General features: G+C 45.6%; 1 protein-coding gene across 3 annotated transcripts in view; it reads left to right on the top strand.

The window, feature by feature from the left end:
- The window catches only part of CDC42BPA (CDC42 binding protein kinase alpha), a 160,147-nt gene that overhangs the window by 100,848 nt on the left and 41,813 nt on the right, over positions 1 to 17,486 (top strand). The window lies entirely within an intron of this gene.

Raw genomic sequence — 17,486 nt, 5'->3', positions numbered from 1 at the left:
AGCACCATGGGGTATATGTCCAACTACCACTAGGAGGCGACACTAGACATAAAAAGTGTTGGCTCCTCCCCGTTGGGCTATACCCTCTCCACAGACACTAGGCAGCTCAGTTTGTACCAAAAGCAGTAGGAGAGAGAAGAAAGGCAAGGAACCAACAACTCCCGTACCGGGAAAGATCAAGAGACCAGCCCGGAGAAGCTGAAGTAAAACAACATAGGGAGGGATCTGTGTCCCCCAATGCCTACTACGAGAAAAGGATTTTACGGTGAGTACAAAAAATCCAATTTTCTCGTGCATGGCATTGGGGGACACAGCACCATGGGACGTCCCAAAGCAGTCCCCGAGGGTGGGAAGAACAACCATGCCACCTGTGGGCATACAGGTGCGGGAGAACCATGTGACCCAACAGGAGAAAAGCACGGAATAGGCAGGAAGCCTCATAACAAGGGAGAAACTCCAAGGAGGCCACAGTGACGACTGTCAGCACCCCAGGACAAATGCCTGGGAGAAGGTCCCAAATGCAAGAAGAAGGCAAAGGAACACCCAGCTCAGCCGAAGGCTGGAGGGAAAGTAGGACAGCGTCGCGTATCGGATCTACCCAACATCCCAATTGCCTCAGGCGAAAGCACAGACACCCTGAGGAGAACCCCTGAAGGGCCAGGGGAGCAAGGGAAATTGGAACCACTGAAGGCCAAACGAGAGAGTGAAGCTATAGCAAGGCTCACATGTGAGTGGAGCAGGTCTCCTCTCACCTCAAAGCAGGTGAAAAAATTAAATCGCCCTATTGAAAGGAAAAAATCCTAAAGGCGCTAAGGGAAACCGCCAACCCCTGGAAGGGGAGGGGGTTGTAAGTCAAAACCAGGAAAAGAGAAAAGACAAGACCTGCATCCCCAACCAGGAGACGAGGAACGAGCCTCTGAAAACAAAATATCGCTGAGAAGCGCAAGACCGGAGAAATTCTGGCGAAACTAATTATCAGGGAAGAAGGGAACCAGATGCAAGCCCAGGAATCTCAGCAGGGGCACACTGGAGAGAGGGAAGCCAAGCAAGGCTCACATATGAAGGGAGCAGGACTCCCCCCACTGCAAAGCAGGTGATGAAGTTAAACGTCCTATTGGAAAGTGAAAACCCCCAAAGGCGCTAAGGGAAACCGCCAACCTTTGGAAAGGGAGGAGGTAGGAAGTAAGGGCCAGGTAAAAGGAAAAAAATAAGAGAAGACCTGCATCCCAAAATCAGGAGATGAGGAACGAGCCTCTGAAAACAAAATATCGCTGAGAAACGCAAGACCGGAGAAACTCCGGCCAAATGAAGTATCAGGGAGATGCAGGGCAAGGAAATCTCAGCAGGGACACACTGGACTGAGAGACATGGGAGGAGAAGGAGAGCACTCCCAAAAGTCTAAGGAGGAAGGCTCTACAAACAGGAGGAGTCCCTCCCGAAGGAGACCATAAGGTGGAAATGCAAACCGTAGCACTAAACCACTCAACACCAGGTACTTGAAGTGGGAGGATGGGAAGACAGACATGAATCCCATGAGGTCCAAAAGGCTATTGGAACCCGCAAGGGGAACAATCAACCCAGGCCCCTCCCAAACAACGATAATCCTACAGAATCTGTGTGGTCAAATGAACGGGGACAGGGACTCCAGAAAGGAGTACCCGCAATGGGCTCACAAGGAACCGAACCACCAGAGGACAACAAAAACCAGAATATCCAAGAAAAAATGAAAAGAAAAAATGAAAAGAACCACCCTGTGGGAAGGAATTGGCCATGGACAACTAGCCATTCAAAGAATAGTGGCTAGCAATCAGCATACATTGTCCCGGGGAGGGCAAATACAGCGGCTTGGGTTGTACCACTAAAACAACAGACGCCCATATGCATAAGGAATGGTGAAGTCGCTATAAAAGAAGCGGGAGTGACTACACGAAATGTAGAAACCAGCTGCGACCGACATACAGAAGGCTCCCAGGGGGAGAGAGTACCAGATGGGCGAGGACAATAGCAAGGTCCCGATGGACTGCCCTCTGTTAGATAGTTCAACTAAGCAGAGAATATAAGGGAACACCCGGACCCAGAAGGAACTACGGAACCCTGTCCTATGTCAGAGCAATCAGCAGAAAATTCACCTACAAGGCAGGTGTGTGATGCTCAGTGGTTCTGTCCCTGACTCATCAGGGAGGACGTCCAGCGAGGATAATGTCGCTGACCCCAGGAGGATTCCGTGTGGCGGAGGACATCCAGTGATGGCCGAAAACTGCTGCAGCGGTCGGTGCTCAGCGAGCTACGTATCCCAACAAGGAGAAGATCCAGTGGAGATCACTGTACTCCACCAGGAATGGTCCGCCCTGTAATAGAAAACAACGCGGTGCTCCTTTATAATATGGGGAACGCGGAGTGCAGCCAAGAGTAGTATTTGATAGGGATGGCAATAGCAACCCTAGCACAAAAACCAACAACCACCAGGCCATGGTGTAGGGAGCGTGGTTGTATGTGGACCACCCACCAGATCAGAACAGATCAGTCATATACTGGGTACACCAGAAGTAGAAATAGACCGACAAGGAGGAGGTTGGGCTGGCCCACCCCTGCCAGATATGGCTACCATGTTCGTGCTGAACCAGGATGGCCGAAAAGGGAAGTAACCAACATCCGCAGCACAGATTAGAGCCCGGGGAAGGAAGCACCCAGTAATACAGAAACTGTATGGGCCACAGATTGCACCATAGGGACCAGCACGTGGAGACTAAAAATACACACCCAAAACCGAGGTAAAGTGGCTGCATGTTGCACACTAAGGAGGGTGGAAACAAAACCACAGCATCCAGGAATGCGACCGCATTTGGAGGGTACAGGTCCTCAACCTGTAAGGTAGAAAAAAGGCTGTGTAGTGCAGAGATACGACCAGACCGGTGCAATGGGTACAGCATCTGGAGATGGCCGAGGTACTAGGTCTAAGATTAGAGCGAAGGGTCCACATGGAGCACCCTAGGACCAGAGAAGTGCAACGGCTGCCACGTTAGCTATGGCACCTATATTTCGCTCGGGAAAAATAGGGCCGCACGGTACCACAAGGAACGACAGGTGCACACCACAACAAGGTAAGTGCAATGGCAACTGAAGAATGCCCTCTATTTCACCTAAAAAGAGGGAAATAGGGCCGCATGGCACACCATAGAGCCCGACAGGTGTAACGGCTGCAGCATCAGAGACGGTGCAGAAACTCACCTAAGAAGGGAGTAAGATGGCTGTTTGGTGCACACTACAAAATGGCCTCAATATCTCGTCCAGTAAGGGAGAAATAGTGCCGCAAGGAACACCATAAGGCCAGACAGGAGCAACGGCAACAGCTCCTGGAGATAGAGAAGTTAAATAAAAATGAAGGGCACAAGGGGGCAGCCTGGTGCCCACTAGAACCAAACAGAGGCAATTGCACAGCAATTGAGAGTGGCCTCTAAATCTCGCCGAGAAGGGAGAAATAGTGCCGCACAGAACAATAGAGCCCGCCAGGGATATTGGATACAGCATCAGGAGATGGTGTAGGGACTCTACCCATGAAGGGAGCAAGGTGGCTGGAAACAGACAGGTGCAATTGCTACGGCAATTGAAGGCGGCCTGTGTATCTCGCCCGGCAGGGGGAAATAGTGCCGCATGGAACACCTAACCAGTCAGCAGGAACTCTACCTGCGAAAGTAACAAGGCAGCTGGAAACAGACAGATGTAATCGCCACGGCATAGAAGCCGGCCTGTATTCTCTGGTACAGGCATTACAAAAGAACCTTTAGAGGCCGAGAAGGGGAGCCAACCCTACAAGTGGCGTTTGCCTGAAAGATCAGCTTGCCTAGAACATAGCCCCTGGATAGGGGAACCAGGAAGGTCTGTCGTGCACAGCCTACGAGGGCGTACATACCAGAGACACCGCGTAGGTGTCCCAGTTGCTAAGCACGGTGACGGCTGCCTTACCTGTGCGGTAATTACCTGTGCAGGCAGGAGGGCGCCATCTGAAAGTCCACTAGAGGGGCACCAAACCTGGTAGGGTAGGTACCACCATGCACGTTTGACTTGACCACGCAGAGGGATTCTGCACAGTGGAAGACCGCCTGATGCTCTGTTCCGAGGGAATCGGTGCAGAGGTGTCCCCAGAGGCAACTGACAGAGAAGGCTTCGTCACCAGCCTCCGGCCTGTCCTGGGGGGCCCGAGGATGCCGAGGAGGGGTGGAAGCTAGTTGAGACCACCTGAGGTTGGTCCATGGGCTACTCCTTGCGTGACCCAGTATCTGAGCGTGAGCGTGGCTCAGGGGGGGGAAGGAGACCGCAATTTGTAGGTAGCGCTCCAGTGACTCCGCCAGGGATTGGGCGAGTCAGGCAAGGTTCCCATGGAACGACATGGAGGAAGCCCACTCAGGGGGGACCTACACACAAAAGGGTGGGAGGGGGGACAAGGCGACCACGTGGAAACCTCTGAAGACAACGGACGCACGTAAATACGTGGCGATCCGATAGGGAGGCTGGGAGAGGAGGCCCCATAGAGCAGCAGGGCTGTCCTATCTGACCCCGGATGTCACGTCCCCCAAGAGGTGCTGCAGCAGCTATAGAGCAGTGGAAGGGCTGCAGGAGAATGCAGCAAAAGAGAGGGGAGGGAAGGAAAAGAGCCTGTGGAGAAATTTAGCCAGAGGCTGCCTACCAGACCCCAGTAACTGTGCAGCGCACCCCAAGCTGGAGACCAGAAGATGGCGACCGGAGAGAGCAGGAGCCGACAGCCGGAGGAAGAACCGCCCCTCTGAGAGAGAGCAGGGAACCTGGGGCTGGACTGGCAGGCAGGAGAGGCCCCTCCCAGGCTCCCCCCACGGAGGGGAGGTGATAGAGTAAGCCCGGGAAGGTCAGAAAGTGGGCGGGAAGTTGCGGCCTAGTAGGCCCGAAAAGTTGGGGACTAAATTAGTGGAGCGCGGCCCGAAAAACGGCCGCGATCGCGATAGTGCCCCAGAGAAGCCGCGACGAACGGGGGCCAGGTGGGGGGGAGAACAGAAGAAGCGACCCCCAGAGAGAGAAAAACGGAAGGCCAGGGGGCTTCTGGGGCCAGGATACAGCAGAGAGTTAAAAGTGACTGTTGGGGCCCGAACCTACAACCTGCTGTGTCAGAGGTAAGGCACTATCCGAGGCAAAGGCACTTATCAGAGGCAAGGCTCCCACACAGCAATGGAGCTGTATCAAATATGGGGGAAGGAGAGAGAGGAGGGAACGCACCCAGGCCCGGGAGGGAGGGAGACCCTAAACTAAAATACTCACCCTCAGACGTCTTCAGGCGCAGCAGTAACCACCCCCTCGGCGGACTCAACACGGGAACCGTGGGACTACCAGAATTCCACTGCGGAAGCAGATTTGGGGACTGGGTGGCTGCCAGGTACCTGAGTACGCGCCCGCAGGGGGGCAACTAAAGTGGAACACGATGGAGCCACCCCTGCCGCATGCCGAAACCTGCAGAGAAAGAAAAAATGATTAAAGAAAAAATAAAATAAAAAATTAGCAGGATGACCTGCACAAAAAAGCAGGTCAGGTCTGCCTCCTACGGACACTAGAACAAAACTGAGCTGCCTAGTGTCTGTGGAGAGGGTATAGCCCAACGGGGAGGAGCCAACACTTTTTATGTCTAGTGTCGCCTCCTAGTGGTAGTTGGACATATACCCATGGTGCTGTGTCCCCCAATGCCATGCACGAGAAAGTAGCCGAACACATTATAGTGGCCATGTCACGGTGCTGGAGCTCAGATCCACGGCGGCTATGTTGGAGTATGTAGGCACACATTTTACAGAGCCTTCTGCCCTTTACACTGTATAGTCTCTGGTGCACATCTGATTGATAGGGGTGCCGGGTGTCGGACCCCCACCAATCCGATCTATCCTGAGGAAAGGGCATCAATATCCGTAGCCCGGAGAACCCCTTTAACTTTCATACTGATTCCTATAGTGTCTTGGAAGAGCAAGCGGATAAAGCCTCCTTGTGTGAGGGTTGAATGTCTACAGTCATGGCCAGAAGTTTTGAAACTGGTTGGTTCACACAAAGTTTGCTGCTTCACTTTTTATTGTGACAATTTGCATTAGCTCTAGACTGTTATGAAGAGCGATGAATCGCAATTAATTGGAAAGTCATTCCTTGCCATGAAAATGATCTTAATCACACACAAAAAAACAACATTTCCCCAGCATTTAAAGGGCACCTGTCAGATTAAAAATGGTGTCTGATCTGCAGGCAGCATGTTAAAAGGCAGGAATAGGCGATCAGATTGATATATCATTTTGTGGGAAAAGAATCAGTATAACTATTTTATTTATTTAAATTCCTGCTCATTCTGGGCTTTAAAGTCCAGGAGGCGGAGCTATCGGTGATTGACAGTCTTCTCTCTATGCGTGTGTATACAGAGACAGCTGTCAATCACTGATAGCTCCGCCTCCTGGACTTTAAAGCCCAGAATGAGCAGGAATTTAAATAAATAAAAATACAAGTTTTACGAATCTTTTCCAATCTATTCAGCTCCTCCTGCTCTCTAACATGGTGCCTGTAGCTTACGTTACATTTTCACGGTGACAGGTTCCCTTTAAGCCCTGTTGGAAAATGATCTGCATTTTAGTGATCTTCTCGTTAGCTCAGGAGAAAATGTTAATGAGGACAAGTCAGTTGATTGAATTAGAAGAGCAAACTGGTTGGCGCTTGAAATCATTGTCTTCTTCTGTTAACCATGGTTACCTCTAATGAAACATGTACAGTCGTCATTGCTGGGCGTCAATAGGGCTTCACAGGGAAGGACATTGCTGCTTGTGAGATTGCACCTAAATCAACCATTTCTTTTGGACACCAAGAACTTTAAGGAGAGAGGCTCAGTTGCTATGAAGAAGGCTTCAGTGCCACCACTAGGAAGATCCAGCGCACCAGTCCTGCTCAACTGCACTGTGACCTGACGTCGCACAGCGCCAGCTCACACTACATCCTGACACTGTGCGCTGTAAGGACACAGTATGGCGCCCAGAAAAGACCAGGGGGCAGCGAGTAATACCAGTGCTACACTCATTGCTCCCCCGTCCTACTGAACTAATGAGCGGTTCCATAATGGAAGCTCTCATTCGTATTCTCTTTATAAGAAGCACTAAAAATTTTGGGGGACGCGGGGGGGGGGGGGGGGGGGGGGATGCAGGGTGCATCTTATAAAACAAAAAAAACAATATATAAATGTATATGGTCAGCTTTAGATTATTGGTGGCAATAGATGCAAAGCAGAATCTAGTGCATATGGTAATGGTGGGACTTAAAGGGGTTTCCCAACTTATAATAGTAATTAGCCCCCAATCTCCCGGTGTTCCCTCGTCATCACCTAGAACGTGACGAGGCAGCCGATCACTGGCCATTGCAGTGACATCTCGTCCATAATTAAGAGTTTGGAGAGACTTTTACTGCAGCTTGTAGTACATTTCTACCTTACGCTGAGCAATGATTGATCGGCGTCTCCTAAGGGCCCCCTGCAGACGAGCGAGTATTGCGCGCGGGTGCAATGCGTGATGCGAACGCATGGAATCCGGACCCTTTCATTTCAATGGGGGCTGTGTACATAAACGTTGGTTTTCGTGCATCACTTGTGCGTTTGCGTGAAAATGGCAGCATGTTCTATAGTCTGCGAGTTTCACGCAAAGCTGGCCCCATAGAAGTGAATGGGGCTGCGTGAAAATCGCATCGCATCCGCAAGCAAGTTGCGTTTTTCACGGATCGTTGTTAAGAGATGTTGCTTGTAATCATTCAGGTTTTTATCACGCGCGTGAAAAACGCATTAAATCGCCCGATAAAAACTGAACAACTGAACGCGATCGCAGACGAAACTGAATGACTTTGCTTTTGCGAAATCGCGCTGTTTTCACTGAACGCATCCGTACCTAATCCGCACACGCTCATCTGCAAGGGGCCTAAAATGTGCGACAAGGGGGCACGTAGCGTCCATGCTGCTAGAGAGGGGCTGATGCTCATTTGATCTGCTCTGGACTCCTTTACGGCTGGCTTTCCCCTTTCGGTTAATATTAGGAGTTTTTGTTGTGCCCGTGTTTTGCAGGCAGACATTAGGAAGATCTGTTATCTGGAGCCTGAGACGCAAAATCTGTGCCAGGTCTCTGGGTGTTCTTAGAAGACCTGATTCCATTATGAACTCAGCTGGGAGCAGATACTGAAAATCGTTTAGTCGGGTCTAATGAAATGCCAGCAAAGTGCTACTAAGGAGCCGCGCTGCCCTGGCATTGCCGCATGCCTCAACCGCGCGTTCTTAAAGGGCAAATGCACCCACAGGACATGAAATTCCTATAGTTCAGCATTTGAAAATCTGATAATATGACCGAACGACGAACTAATAATCCCACATAACATTCAGAGCTGCAGTCACAATTCTGCTGGCTTACAACTAGTACGCTTTTCTCATTAACACACCTGCGCCCATAATGCACTGCAGTCCATGGATCTGAGACAACTTCCAACGTGCGCTACAGCAATGCACACTTTGTATAGTCTGTGCCAAACTTGCTCCGATAGATGTGAGATCCCTAAACCTGAGAGAGCAAGAGGAATTGTGAAGAATTGTGAATGCAGCTCTGGATGTAACAGGAGAAGAAGTGTGCAGAATTGTGAATGCAGCTCTGGATGTGACAGGAGAGGGAGTATGCAGAATTGTGAATGCAGCTCTGGATGTAACAGGAGAGGAAGTATGCAGAATTGGGAATGTAGCTCTGGATGTAACAGAAGAGGGAGTATGCAGAATTGTGAATGCAGCGCTGTATGTAACAGGAGATGAAGTGTGCAGAATTGTGAATGCAGCGCTGGATGTAACAGGAGATGAAGTGTGCAGAATTGTGAATGCAGCGCTGGATGTAACAGGAGATGAAGTGTGCAGAATTATGAATGCACCTCTGGATGTAACAGGAGAGGGAGTGTGCAGAATTGTGAATGCAGCTCTGGATGTAACAGGAGAAGAAGTTTGGAGAATTGTGAATGTAGCTCTGGATGTAATAGGAGATGAAGTGTGCAGAATTATGAATGCACCTCTGGATGTAACAGGAGAGGGAGTGTGCAGAATTGTGAATGCAGCTCTGGATGTAACAGGAGAGGGAGTGTGCAGAATTGTGAATGCAACTCTGGATGTAACAGGAGAAGAAGTTTGCAGAATTGTGAATGTAGCTCTAGATGTAACAGGAGATGAAGTGTGCAGAATTATGAACGTACCTCTGGATGTAACAGGAATGGAAGTATGCAGAATTGTGAATGTAGCTCTGGATGTAACAGGAATGGAAGTATGCAGAATTGTAAATGCAGCTCTGGTTGTAACAGGAGAGGAAGTATGCAGAATTGTAAATGCAGCTTTGGATGTAACAGGAGAGGAAGTATGCAGAATTGTGAATGCAGCTCTGGATGTAATAGTAGAGGAAGTATGCAGAATTGTGAATGCACCTCTGGATGTAACAGAAGAGGGAGTGTGCAGAATTGTAAATGCAGCTCTTGGTGTAACAGAAATGGAAATGTGCCAAATTGTCATTGTGGCTCTGGATGTAACATAAGAGGAAGTATGCAGAAATGTGAATGCAGCTCTGCATGTAACAGGAGCGGGAGACATAACTAATCAATAAATCAAAGTGTTTTTACAGATTCTGAACTTCACGCTGTGAAGTGCACACACAATGTTGATGAGGATTTACGCTTTCCGTGTATAGTACAGAATAAATGGCGGACACTTGGCCACAGTTTGGTAGCCGGACAGCTTCTCCCTCAGCTTGGCACATAGACATACGTTAGATTCATGGGGTTGCTGTGCAGCTCTCACATAGACTATAAAGGCGACGTTGTGCAGCTGAGGATATGGAAACAATCTGCTCCAGCGCTTCCCATGTGCTGCCGGGATAGCAATCCGCTCGGCTCCGTACACATCTGCTTTCTGTAACAGTTTCCCATTGTGGGGCACCACGTGAGCGGCATGCCGGTAAGGCCTCATGCACACCGCCCTTCTTTGGGTCCACATCCGATCGGCATTATTATTTGCGGGTCGCACGTGGAACCATTCAACTCAATGGGTTCGCAAAAAATGGCTGTTCCGCAAATTGAAGAACATGTCCTGTCCTTGCCTTTTTTGCAGACAAGAATAGCCAGAAAATGTGCGCTATGCATACAACCAGTATCCATATTTTGCGGATCTGCAGAACGGATATGGTTGTATGCGTGGGGCCTAGGGAGTACATGAGACCACCACCGTGTGTAATCACTGACTCCCAAGGCAGGAAACGCGTCATCCGAGACGGCAGACTCAGCGAAATGTCTTCTGTGTATTTGCCGCCCAGTCTGTACGGTCGCCCCCACCTGACCGCTTGGATCGGCTCGAAAGCCCTTTAGGCTTGCACGGAGAAGCAGGTCCGGCTCCCAGTTTCATTCATTTCAAAACATAGGTTGATGTCCTACAGTCCGAAGTGTTAAAACAGCTTACGCATTTCAAGTGAGACTTCGTTGGTTAAACGGGTTAACCCAGCTGGGCACTTATGGAATATACACGGGATATGGCACATGTCCGTTAGGTGTGGTTCCCACCTCTGGGGCCCGCTCCTATCTCAAGAACGGGAGCCCGTTGCGCTCCGCCCGGATTGGAGAGGAGGCTGAAAAGCTGTGCAGATCTATTCTAATGCCATGTTCACATGTGGAAGATCTGCTGCAGATTTTACCTACATTTTTGTTCCTGTGCGAGTAAGTGAGACCTGACAAAATCTCATTCATGTGGGGCAGACATTTTCTAGGCAGATTTATTACATCCGCAGCCTGTTGATTATGTCACGGAAGTGTTACAGATGTGGTTATGATTGGACAGATGGGACGCAAATGTATCGGAACTTCAGCTGTCAGAAATATTAGTAAACAAGGATGTTTCCATTCTCTAACAGCAAGCAGAGATCTTGCAAATGGTTAGAAAATAAAAGCACAAAGGCGGTCTTAATAAGCCCTTGCGCCAGCCTCTACATAACTTCGGCGCATCCACCACCGGTCTGAATGTAAGCCAGCTCCCTCGCTGTCTTAAATTTAGACAAACCTGGCATGAGCGGGGAAAAGTCGCAGATTGCAGCGCAATGTGCGCTGCCGCTTCACTAATCTCTATGCAAATGCCAAAGATGATAGAGTACAGCACCCCCTTATTTTTGGCAGCCCCCTAGGGTTTGCATAGAGAGTTAGACTGCTGCTCCATTCAGACGGGACCCCCGTTCTGGTGCTCAATGGCAGTGCCAGCAGTCAGACCCTTATAGGATAACTGATTGTAACCGGAATACCCCTTTAAGCTTCTTTTACATAAAATTGAACCCCCCCCTTTTAAATTTCCCAGCACTAATAACCTAATGGAGCATTAGGAGAAGTTCTACCGCCGACCCGGTGCCCCCCAATTACATATGAACTGCTGCTGCTGCTTGAGATGTCTTCGCAGTGACTCATTGGGCTCATAAAGCCGGAGCTGCCTCTCGCATGTGTTTCCAATCCCGGCCGAGCGAAGCAGGCCTCTGCTGTTTCGGTAACACAGGAGAACATTTTTTTTTTTTTTAAGACTCCTGCTCTGCCGGTGCCAGTTCTGTGAAAGATAACACAGAGAGCAGATTTGTCTTGGCTCGTTCTCCTGGAGAAGACGGCGCGCTGCGGATCCAGCTACTTCTTCCTGTGCGCAGCGTATCATTACATCAGAATCTGGGCAACCCTGCCAAACCCCAATATTTCATATCACCGGCAATGCTACGTCCCACCAGCCGCGCGTTCCATTGCCTATGCACTCAGATATTTTTTAGGAATCTCACTTTGTGCTTTGAGCAGAGTTTGGATCCAGTTCTGCAGATTTTGTCAGTGTTTTAATAGTAATATTTTTCTTTTACAAGAAGCTCATTAGTAGTTAAGACGAGAGAGCCAAAGCCTCTGAACTGCAGACCACAGCGTCTCACCCGAGGAGACAGTCATTGCCGTGTCCCAGGATCCTCCTCTGCAGTCAGGAACGTTAGCTAATAAGATGGATTCCATCCTCCTACTCATTTTATAAGACTAATTCATAAGTTTACATTGTCCTAAGAAGAGAATCCAAGATGAGTAATGCTCATATTATTATAATACCGATATACCTGCTCCATTTTCTTTAGGTGTTCATTTTATACGACACTTAACCTGCAGCTGTATGGATTTTCATGATGTACAGTAATGTAACTACTATAATACTGCTCCTATATACAAGAATACAACTACTATAATACTGCTCCTATGTACAAGAATATTACTACTATAATACTGCTCCTATGTACAAGAATATAACTACTATAATACTGCTCCTATATACAAGAATACAACTACTATAATACTGCTCCTATGTACAAGAATATTACTACTATAATACTGCTCCTATGTACAAGAATATAACTACTATAATACTGCCTCCTATGTACAAGAATATAACTACTATAATACTGCTCCTATGTACAAGAATATAACTACTATAATACTGCTCCTATGTACAAGAATATAACTACTATAATACTGCTCCTATGTACAAGAATATAACTACTATAATACTGCTCCTATGTACAAGAATATAACTACTATAATACTGCTCCTATGTACAAGAATATAACTACTATAATACTGCTCCTATATACAAGAATACAACTACTATAATACTGCTCCTATGTACAAGAATATTACTACTATAATACTGCTCCTATGTACAAGAATATAACTACTATAATACTGCTCCTATATACAAGAATATAACTACTATAATACTGCTCCTAGGTACAAGAATATAACTACTATAATACTGCTCCTATGTACAAGAATATAACTACTATAATACTGCTCCTATGTACAAGAATATAACTACTATAATACTGCTCCTACGTACAAGAATATAACTACTATAATACTGCTCCTATGTACAAGAATATAACTACTATAATACTGCCTCCTATGTACATGAATATAACTACTATAATACTGCTCCTACGTACAAAAATATAACTACTATAATACTGCCCCCTATGTACAAGAATATAACTACTATAATACTGCTCCTATGTACAAGAATATAACTACTATAATACTGCTCCTATGTACAAGAATATAACTACTATAATACTGCCTCCTATGTATAAGAATATAACTACTATAATACTGCTCCTATGTACAAGAATATAACTACTATAATACTGCCTCCTATGTATAAGAATATAACTACTATAATACTGCTCCTATGTACAAGAATATAACTACTATAATACTGCTCCTATGTACAAGAATATAACTACTATAATACTGCCTCCTATGTATAAGAATATAACTACTATAATACTGCTCCTATGTACAAGAATATAACTACTATAATACTGCTCCTATGTACAAGAATATTACTACTATAATACTGCCTCCTATGTACATGAATATAACTACTATAATACTGCTCCTACGTACAAGAATATAACTACTATAATACTGCCTCCTATGTACAAGAATATAACTACTATAATACTGCCCCCTATGTACAAGAATATAACTACTATAATACTGCTCCTACGTACAAGAATATAACTACTATAATACTGCTCCTATGTACAAGAATATAACTACTATAATACTGCTCCTATGTACAAGAATATAACTACTATAATACTGCTCCTATGTACAAGAATATAACTACTATAATACTGCCTCCTATGTACAAGAATATAACTACTATAATACTGCTCCTATGTACAAGAATATAACTACTATAATACTGCTCCCTATGTACAAGGATATAACTACTATAATACTGCTCCTATGTACAAGAATATAACTACTATAATACTGCCTCCCATGTACAAGAATATTACTACTATAATACTGCCCCTATGTACAAGAATATAACTACTATAATACTGCTCCTATGTACAAGAATATAACTACTATAATACTGCCTCCTATGTACAAGAATATAACTACTATAATACTGCCTCCTCTGTACAAGAATATAACTACTATAATACTGCTCCTATGTACAAGAATATAGCTACTATAATACTGCCTCCTATGTACAGGAATATAACTACTATAATACTGCTCCTATGTACAAGAATATAACTACTATAATACTGCTCCTATGTACAAGAATATAACTACTATAATACTGCTCCTATGTACAAGAATATAACTACTATAATACTGCTCCTATGTACAAGAATATAACTACTATAATACTGCTCCTATGTACAAGAATATAACTACTATAATACTGCACCTATGTACAAGAATATAACTACTATAATACTGCTCCTATGTACAAGAATATAACTACTATAATACTGCTCCTATGTACAAGAATATAACTACTATAATACTGCTCCTATGTACAAGAATATAACTACTATAATACTGCTCCTATGTACAAGAATATAACTACTATAATACTGCCTCCTATGTACAAGGATATAACTACTATAATACTGCTTCTATGTACAAGAATATAACTACTATAATACTGCCTCCTATGTACAAGGATATAACTACTATAATACTGCCCCTACGTAGATGAATACTTTCTGAGATATTAGCTCCCTGTATATCAGATTCATATATACTCTCTTTCCTGGGACGCTTGTCGTTCTCATTTCCATGGATACATTATAATAAGCTCACACGTGCAGGAAATAAGATATTGGGTCGGTGCCTGATCTACAAATAACCTCCCGCAGAACTGAGTCACAGACTGTTAATCGAGGACCGGCCTCTGAACGCCATTCCAGCGCTGGTTTATTTTATGAAGGAATTACCCTTTTTTCCCGGAGTTCACTCTTATCCTATTTTAAAGCAGGGATTGTTTGGCCTGTGTTATCCCTGGACGGGGGAGACATCTGGTGCTGATTTTAGCACATAATCTGTGTGTAAACAGGCGCACACCTGTCTGCCCTTCATAGTCGGCATACTGCTCGGCTGGAATGTGTCCTCTGCAACCCCAGTGTACAGAAGAAAGCTTACAGCGACCAGCTACTGGTGCCGGCCTAGAAATACCCCCCCCCCCCCATTCCTAACCTCTCGTTAGGTGACCTGATCCTATGTACACAAAGCTTGATCCGCATATAATAATAAAATGCTCTACCGCTTTCATTATAGGTTTCTACTACCTGTCAGTGAATGGAGGCCGTCCTGTTTACATCCAGACACTCCATCCTTGTGGGTCATACACACAATGGGTTTAGTACTGCATAGCCAATCCTCATGGCTGCGGTGTAACTCTCTGCCTGGGGTCACAGGGGGAAATTTATCATTTCATTTGTGCCAGTTTTCTGCCTTAAAGGGGTTGTCCCATGAGTAACGTAAAATCATATTACATATAGTACACGACGATCTCTTTCTAACAAACTTACAATGTTTCTGTAAACTACAGAATCGGGGCCATAAATATTGAGTTTGGTTTGGCTGTTAACCCTTGCTTTGTAACCGGAAATAAATTATTAAAATGGAAAATCTGCCAAAAAAGTGAAATTTTCAAATTGTATCTCTATTTTCCATTAATTCTTGTGGAACACCTAAAGGGTTAACGACGTTTGTAAAATCAGTTTTGAATACCTTGAGGGGTGAGGTTTATAGAATGGGGTCATTTTGGGTGGTTTATATTATGTAAGCCTCGCAAAGTGACTTCAGACCTGAACTGGTCCCTAAAAATTGGGTTTTTGAAAATTTCAGAAAAATTTCAAGATTTGCTTCTAAACTTCTAAGCCTTGTAACATCCCCAAAAAATAAAATATCATTCCCAAAATGATCCAAACATGAAGAAGACATATGGGGAATGTAAAGTAATGACTATTTTTGGAGGTATTACTATGTATTATAGAAGTAGAGAAATTGAAACTTGGAAGTTTGCAATTTTTAAAAAATTTTTGGTAAATTTAGTATTTTTTTTTATAAATAAAAATGAATTTTTTTACTTTATTTTACCAGTGTCATGAAGTACAATATGTGACGAAAAAACAGTCTCAGAACGGCCTGCATAAGTCAAAGCGTTTTAAAGTTATCAGCACTTAAACTGACACTGGTCAGATTTGCAAAAAATGGCCGGGTCTTTAAGGTGAAATAGGGCTGAGTCCTTAAGGGGTTAAAGGGGTTGTTCCATTACTAAAACCTATCCTCTATCCATAGGATGGGGGATGTGTCCGATCGGCGACGGTCCGACCACAGGCGGTCTGATTTCCCTCGTTTGAATGGAGCAGCAAACTCACCTGCCCTGGTGGGCTGAGATAGCATGGGGCTTGTACTCCACTGTCGATGGCAGTACCATAGCGTTGAATGGGGCGGCAGCGTTCATGTGTGTTCCGCTCCATTCAAACAATGGAACATGGGCCCCGGTTCTCATGATCAGTGGGGGCCCCAATGGTTGGACCCCTGCCAGTCAGACACATCTGCTGGATTGGGGATACTTTGATGTAATGAGACAACCCCTTAAAAAAAAAAAAAAGTGCTGGATTGTGGTGCTGGCCGTTTTTTGCACAAAAATAAGACTTACCCGGCGTTAAAGTGGGTGTGGCTATGTAGATTACTTAGGTGAAGTAAAAAATTTAAAATCTCTAGACAAATATGATATTTATAAAAGAAAAAACCCCCAAAAAAAACGCCAAGTTTATTATACAGCAGGTGGCGTTTAGTCAATTTGGCGCAAATTATAACAATGTAGTGTCAAGACAAAATGACTTAAAATTCCCATTTCCACATTTCTTTGGTACATTGATACATTGTAGCAAACCCTCAGTTGTGAGCAAGACTAGGTCAGGGCATATATGAAAAATATCCTGCTTTTATAATTCTTTACATCTTAAAAGGGTACTCTGGGAAGGAAGAGAGTAAAAAAAAAAAAAAAACGACAGAAAATTGCTGCGTCAGAAAGGGGTTAAATAATTCCTGCATGGAAGTGATGTTTTATGGGACGCATTAATGCTGTAATTCTGCAGTTTCCGCGCTCCGTCATGATCGGTGTGGTATGGGGGAAGCCCCCCAGGGGAAATTATGAAATGATCAAAGTTTTCCTTTAAAAATATTTTCCTCTGTCGTTCATTCAAGTCATTTCACCAGGAGCATACCGCGCACCGTTGCATAATATACCCCATAGTGAGATGTCCGGCGGTTACAGGGGGGATGGGGCGGGCGTATAACTCTGTGCAGATGGTGGGGAATTCCTCGTATTCCAAAGGCGATAGTTAAAAGTGCATCTGTGAGGACTGCATCCACATGTACATACTGCAGAAGGTAGGAATGTCAGCCACGGACCTATACTGCCACGTAGTGCACCTTATACCAAGGGCGTGTCCCTCCATACATGATGGATGAGCAGGTGCATTGCAAATCAGCAGCAACACATTATATTGGACCTGGCAACCTGGGGGCGTCCGTTATGGACAGAAAGTCCTTCACCACTAGACCGCCGTCAGACTAGGGTG

The sequence above is a fragment of the Bufo bufo genome, chromosome 4 (genome assembly GCF_905171765.1).
Source record: "Bufo bufo chromosome 4, aBufBuf1.1, whole genome shotgun sequence".
NCBI classification, from domain to species: domain Eukaryota; kingdom Metazoa; phylum Chordata; class Amphibia; order Anura; family Bufonidae; genus Bufo; species Bufo bufo.
This window is presented reverse-complemented; position numbering and strand designations above follow the sequence as displayed.